This window comes from Sander lucioperca, chromosome 13, assembly GCF_008315115.2.
Source record: "Sander lucioperca isolate FBNREF2018 chromosome 13, SLUC_FBN_1.2, whole genome shotgun sequence".
NCBI lineage: Eukaryota > Metazoa > Chordata > Actinopteri > Perciformes > Percidae > Sander > Sander lucioperca.
Window position 1 is genome coordinate 4,842,501 of NC_050185.1, and position 6,914 is coordinate 4,849,414.

At 38.5% G+C, this 6,914-nt stretch overlaps 1 long non-coding RNA gene across 1 annotated transcript in view; it reads left to right on the forward strand.

Moving 5' to 3' along the window:
- The window catches only part of LOC118492996, an 18,372-nt gene extending 17,915 nt beyond the window's left edge, over nt 1–457 (forward strand). Inside the window, exon 2 of the long non-coding RNA XR_004894924.1 lies at nt 151–457. This is a non-coding gene — a long non-coding RNA (uncharacterized LOC118492996). The remainder of the gene's footprint in view (nt 1–150) is intronic.
- The last annotated feature ends 6,457 nt before the right edge of the window (nt 458–6,914 follow it).

Sequence of the window (6,914 nt, forward strand, 5' to 3'; positions counted from 1 at the left end):
TGTGTTTCAAGAGGATTTGTGTTTTTGTTTAACTTCTTTCCTGTCTCCACGTGTTGGCCTCTCTGGGTGTTTCTCTTGTGGCTCTTTGTGCTCAGCCTCTCTCTTTCTCTAAATGCTCTACTGACCTGGCACTTTCCTTGTTTCCTTCAGTACCGGGCTGCAGCAGCTGGACTGGCGGCACTGGCCTCTGACTTGCCTCCATGGGGCCATGATCATTTCCTGTGCGCCCCTCTGCCCTTTATCTTGCTGACAGTGGCTCCAATCCCGCTGGCTGCACTCTGCCTGCTTGCTGCCTGCCAACACTGGGAAACATTACTTTAAAAATGGAAATTATTACCCGATGAACATCATTTTTACTCCGCATTTGTTTGTTTTTTAACCAAGAATTGAATACAAACCTTACGAAATGACAGGTGCTTTTGGTCCAATTATTATTAAATAAACAGAATAAAATGAACAGCATTAACATGTTGTCTAATTACTATCACAACTTGTTTCAGTGTCTTGACTGTAAAACACGCAGAAGCTGACATAAAACAGGTGGTTACTAAATGGCCAATAGAGAGACTTGGAAAAATGATGACAAGTGATGTAATAGGAAATGCATGTAGTCTGTTGCTAATAATGTTACTACCACAGTTACTAATACTATGAGGAGGGAATATTGTATATACACTGACAGGCCAATTTATTAGGCACACCTCAAACAATCTAATGCAATCTAATGTAGCTGCTCTGCTATAAAGTCTACTTTTACGATGCATTTAATGTTAATGGTTTGTTGTTAATTGTCAAAGAGGTGCTAATTAAATCATGTTTTAGCATTGAGGTCATAGTTGGTGATGGTGTTGCACTGGACTACATTCTTTCCAGAGGTGTTTCTAATATTCTGTTCCCCCCTTTGATGTAATTAGGCAGCACACAAATAAAGTCAACTCGGTAGAGTTAAGACTTTATGGCAGAGCTGTTGTATTGAATTGCATTAGATTGTTCAGGTGTACCTAATAAATTGGCCGGTGTATATGCTTTTTATTACCTCACTCAATTAATTTGCTATAGTACAGCTAGTTACTTTGCAAATTAGGATTTTTACATACAAAACATATGCATTGTTATAGATTACCCAACATTATAAAACAGCATGTAACTAGCCAAAAGCTGTTCAAATGAACTCATTCAAATGCTTACATGTTCATAAATCAGTAAAAATAACCCAACGACATATTATTTATGAAGATACAACAATGACACAGGCCATTCGTTTGCATAATGAGTACTTAAACAGGTGTGGGCGTCAGGAAAGCCACCATAATACTTACATAAAAATTACTTATAATAATTACCATAATGTCGCATATATTATCCCCATAGGCGTAATTTGCAGGGGGGGGGGTTTACAACCCCACCAATAATCAAAACTGGACAGTGCAACCCCCCCCCCAAAAAAAAAAAAAAAAACTATTACAATTTCCTTTACATTAATAAAAGACATTTACACCATACATTGTAGCAGACAAATTGACCAATAATCAAAACTGGACAGTGCAACCCCCCCCCAAAAAAAAAAAAAAAAAACTATTACAATTTCCTTTACATTAATAAAAGACATTTACACCATACATTGTAGCAGACAAATTGACCAGAATGCAGGAAATGAAGTGTTTGATGTTCATAATGTTCAATTATGAACATTATGAATGTTGTATGTTATAATCATCAGTCCGGTTTAAGACGTAACATGCCACTTTAATTGAATTCAAGATGTAACTGAAAGTTTATTCAGTTACTGATTTAATCCCAAAAGGACCGTGCTCACTTTACCAGACATGCTAGCTGACGTTAGGCTGAAGCAGACAGAGCTTAGCTGAGGGATGTGACTGAGGGAGAAGTGTTATTACTTATGGCTATGCTAACCTTAGGTTTCTTAAAATAGCATAACAATGGTCACGCTCCTCTCATTCAGCATAAAACACTGCTGGGCAAGACGAAATAGCCTAACTAAATTAGCTCAGCATGTCGCACCTTACCTGCTGCAGATCTGCTCTGCCAAAAATGTGGAAATGCACGTGCCGTGCACAAAGCCAGGAGTCAATGAAACGTTGTGAATCGAGGAGCCCTGAAGGAAAGGTGGTTGGTTGATTGAAATAGTGGCTGGTTACAATACATGACATATTATATGACTGGGACAGTAAATACAATGTCACAAAATATACAGCGTGCACGTTTTTATCATATTTAGAATTTTTAGACATTTGAACTGTGCAGCATAATTCTAAAGGTATGGTCAGCTCTTGATTATGAGCTGGAATTGGATCATTAAAAACTCATATGGCAGAAATAATCTGTCTGCAAGCACATATATGCAGACAAACAACCATGCAATTTATGATACTAGTTGTTTCTCTCATGCTGTTTTTTACCTTGTAGTATTAAAACATGTAACAAATTGAGATGTCATTACTGACAGCAATCTGAGCACTCTTGTGGTTACTTGGTTCCCCACATGCTCATGGAAATAACGCCACACTTCTGGGAACATAAAACCTTGGTAGATGCCAGAAGCTACACAGCAACAAATGCATATGCAAAGAGGATGCTTGTACCACATCTGGCTGTCAGTGTTTGTGTGTGTGTGTGTGTGTGTGTGTGTGTGTGTGTGTGTGTGTGTGCGTGTCATGTCAGCCAAGGAGAGAGTATACTGTATGAATGTCCACTTCAATCAGCTGTAATTATATCTTACATATGTGTTGTGAAATAATAGGCGCAGACGTTAGGAGAGCTCACCCAAACAGCCTTCTGTCTGTCCGTACGTCCTCAGCAGTGATCAGTCTGACAGGGTCTTTGGGCCCTGCTGCTCCTCGCAGCAGCACTCACAATTTTTGATGTTACTTTTTTAACAAAAGGAGCACAAAAGCCCTCAAAACAAAGTAGTGTGGAAGAAAAACAGCCCCCTTTCATCACCAGTTACAGGCCTGCTTCAGACATGGAACTACTCCACATAACTCGAAAGCCGCTTTATAACTGGAGCATCCTCTAATCTGGCCTGAGATCGTAGGAAAAAATGTCTATCTGGTCTTCTTTGTTTGCTGCGTAAAACCTTAATAGCAGCTATTCTGGATAAATTATTAGAGGAGCTTACATACAGGGCTAGCTCTATCTTAAAGGCCCTGACTGAGTTATTTCTAGAAACATACCACTTTTTGGTGTGTAGATATAGATAGATAGATAGATAGATAGATAGATAGATAGATAGATAGATAGATAGATAGAAATAAATACTTATTAATCCCAAATTGGGAAATCACTGTGTGACAGCAGCAAGTTACAGAGACATACACACATACTCACTCACACACATACAGACAATACAATGAATATACTAGAAATAATAAATAAGATAATAAATGAAAATGAAAAATAAAAAATATACTTAGAGGAATGAAAGGAATGTACATATATACAAGTGTAGAATACAATTTACAACCTACATAACTAGTATATATATCAACATAAAATATGTATAATATGTTCAAAAAAGCTTTGTTAAGTCTTTACAATGTATACACCATGTCATGATATCATCGTCAGTGAACCTGGGAAAATGTTTTATGATAACATTTTTTTTTTTAATTGAGGGATTGGTGCCAGCTTTATCTAATCGTTATGTTCAGGGATGTTGTGTTACTAAGCAATAATTAAACATGATCCTGTATTGGATCATTGTTATCCTTACGTTGAGTACAAACATGTATAATCCATTAGCCATTTTTGACTTTATGGTGAATTTATTGTGTGGGGCTTTAGCTTGCAGATATTGTCATGATTGATTTATGTATCTGTTATTTAGTTTAATCAAGTGTGGATTATATTAATAATTGCATTTATAGAATGTGTAGAAATAGTTGCATTTCCAGTCCAAAGTGATCTTCAAATTGCTTATTTTGTCTGACAAATACATTTCAGTTCAATATGATATGAACAGGACAGACAAATATTCCATTGGTGTATATATATTTAATTGTTTCAGTAGGCTATAGTATGTGTACTACAATATAAATATGATTGTAATACTATTGAATGAATATCACATGGTCTTATACAGCCAGCCACTGTATTCATAGTGTGATAGGTGGATTTTGATTGGCCAGAGGCAGAGCTGTCAATCGGTGCTCTTTTAAAAAGCTGAGTCCAGCTGATCAATACCAAACTTTAACCTAACTTTAACTCAGTGCAGACCATTTTGGGTGAAACGTGTGCAGGCAGCTGGCAATTATCAAACTAACTCCAGCCTAGGGTTCGCTGCTCTGATGAATTACTGCAATCAGAACGTACAATGTCATGATTGATTAATCGCTGTCAGCTGAGCTGAGTCAGATCCTGACACAACTTGTCTTTTAGTTAGAATTACTAGATGACTGAGTATGTTCCCTGAGGCGCCTCAGAGCTTTTTCTCTGTTTTTTTTTTTTTTCTGGGCTTGTTTCCCGTTTTTAAGCTAACTTCTCAGCCATGTGTGTTGCTGCAGTACATAGTCATAATACAAATACATCAATGCCTCACAATACCATGAATACAGTGATACGACAAATGTCACATTAAGATTTATGCTGGTATTATCGTGAACAATATGGCACACGCAGGGGCGTAGCACAAAATTCTGGGCCCTGTAGAAAGGCATTTTCTATGGGCCCCTCTCTGTATCCACAGCTATTCATTCTAGCATATTTTTGGGCCCTCCTCACATAAGGGCCCTGGGTACTCAGTCCCTTCCCCCCCCCACCCCCCCCCCCCAGTCCGACGCCCCTGGGCACACGCCTAATGTGCGCTGGAGGTCTAAAGTTTCTACATCACAATTCGGACCACAATTGGCTTCCGAATGAGTAGCAACTTTCCAATTTCAGCAGGCAAATGTGAAAGCAGCCTTCTGGTGTCAAACTCTGCACATACATCATTCTGCACAGTACAGCTCAAACATCACAATATGAATTAACAATAAACAAAAAAATGTTTGAGTAGAGGGGGACTTTAAACGATTTTGAAAAGGTTTTATAAGCAAATCCAGAAAAAGGATTCCATATCAGAGGCACATGAGCAGTGAGCTCACTTAGTTGAGCCCATGTACTAGGGCTGAGTTTCATACTGCAGCGGCCCTGGTTCAATTCCGACCCGCAGCCCTTTTCTGCATGTCGTCCCCACTCTTTCCCCCGCTTTCCTGTCAAATCTCTTTTATTCTTTATCAAATAAAGAATAAAAGTGAAAAAAAGGCCCCCAAAAAATTATCTTTAAAGGTCCAGTGTGTAACGTGTTTAGTTGGTCATTATCAAACTCTGTGTTGCCCGTTCACAAACTTGTCCTTTTTCATGAATATTTACCACCACCATCAATTCCAAGTATTCCTTTTGGCTTGAAATTTTACATTTGCATTTGCATGAACTGGGGTAGACGCTCCATATTCATGCTCCATCTTGAAATACGTTAGCTGGTAAGGGACATACAGGACATACTGCTCTGCCTTTCACGTTTTCACTGTCACATGATAAACTCACAGCTGCTGCTAATGCTGCTAATGGGTATCGTAGCTTCCCGGCCCCGGCAAGTTTGAAGAAGGAAACATGGAGGACCACATGTATTCAAAATCAAAATTTCAGGAACAGGAGTCTTCTTCTTCTTCGCCCAGAAAAAGAAAAAGAATATTGAAAAGAGCAAGAGACCGGCTTTTTGAAGCGTGAAGGCTACCGTAGCTGTAATATGTACTTTGAACTGCGTGGTGCGAGAGAGTTGATTGCGTTATATAATCTCAATGCTAGATGGGAGAAATTCCTACACATTGGACCTTTAAAATTGCAAGATTGGAATATTTAAATATATCCATATGCACTAACAAGAACAAAGAGACTTTTTTTGGTGCAAACCTTTATTGAATCATGGCCTGAAACTGTCGCTGCTGAGTGTTTTAAGGTAATGTGTTTCTCTGTGCTTGTGGCTTGGGGTCTGCTGCCAACTTGGATTCTCTAATTGTGCTTCAGTTGAATGGAAACTGGCCTGAATAATGAGAAGTGGATGTTGGGACACTCCGTACTGACAGACAACCATTCAAAAAGATGTGTTTGTTTGCTTGAAAAATGCAACAATGAAAACTCGGTCATCAACTGGGATAAACATTATTAGCAGTCTCTGATAGCAGCCACAGCTGTACACATAGTTTCAGTATTGGCTTTGATGTTTTTTCTACTGCCATAAACATTTATACTTCAATTAAAATCATATTTCATTTCTCACACAAGCAGTTTATGAGTCGTTACTACTATTCTTTCGAGCCATGCAATCTTTTACATCTCACCCTCTATTTGTAATGACTGCTAGACAGAGCAGAGAAGACAGATGGATCAAATATTTACTCTCTCCATTGTTCTCTTGGTGGCCTCTCTTCTTTCACATGCTGAGGTATCCAATAGCTGTAAACAGATTCATGTGAAGAATCATTAACAAATGGGATTTGGCAGTGTCTAAGGCTATTTTCCTTGCTTTTAGTTCTCTCTGTCATAACAGTGCACAGAAAGTCGTCATTTTAAAGTAAGTTTCCATGGAAATGATACAGATGAGGATATTCTCGCAAAGTTTCTTTAGCTGATTTAGAGGTTTGACCTCCAGAGGATCATTACAGGATAGCACGCAGTACTTAGCAGCAGCACAAATATGATCATAATTCATGCTGTCAAATCAAATTCCTCTCGGGTTTTCAAAGTGCTTCCAAAATGCGGAAGTGCTAATTAGAAGGCTGTGGCACTGGCTTGTTGCCTCAAACTATGTAGCTGATAACGCCATACCTCTATTCAGCCATAAACACTCATTCTTTTATCTCCATAGCAACAGAAACAAACAAACTTTACTTTAAAATTACCTCTCAGACGGAGAA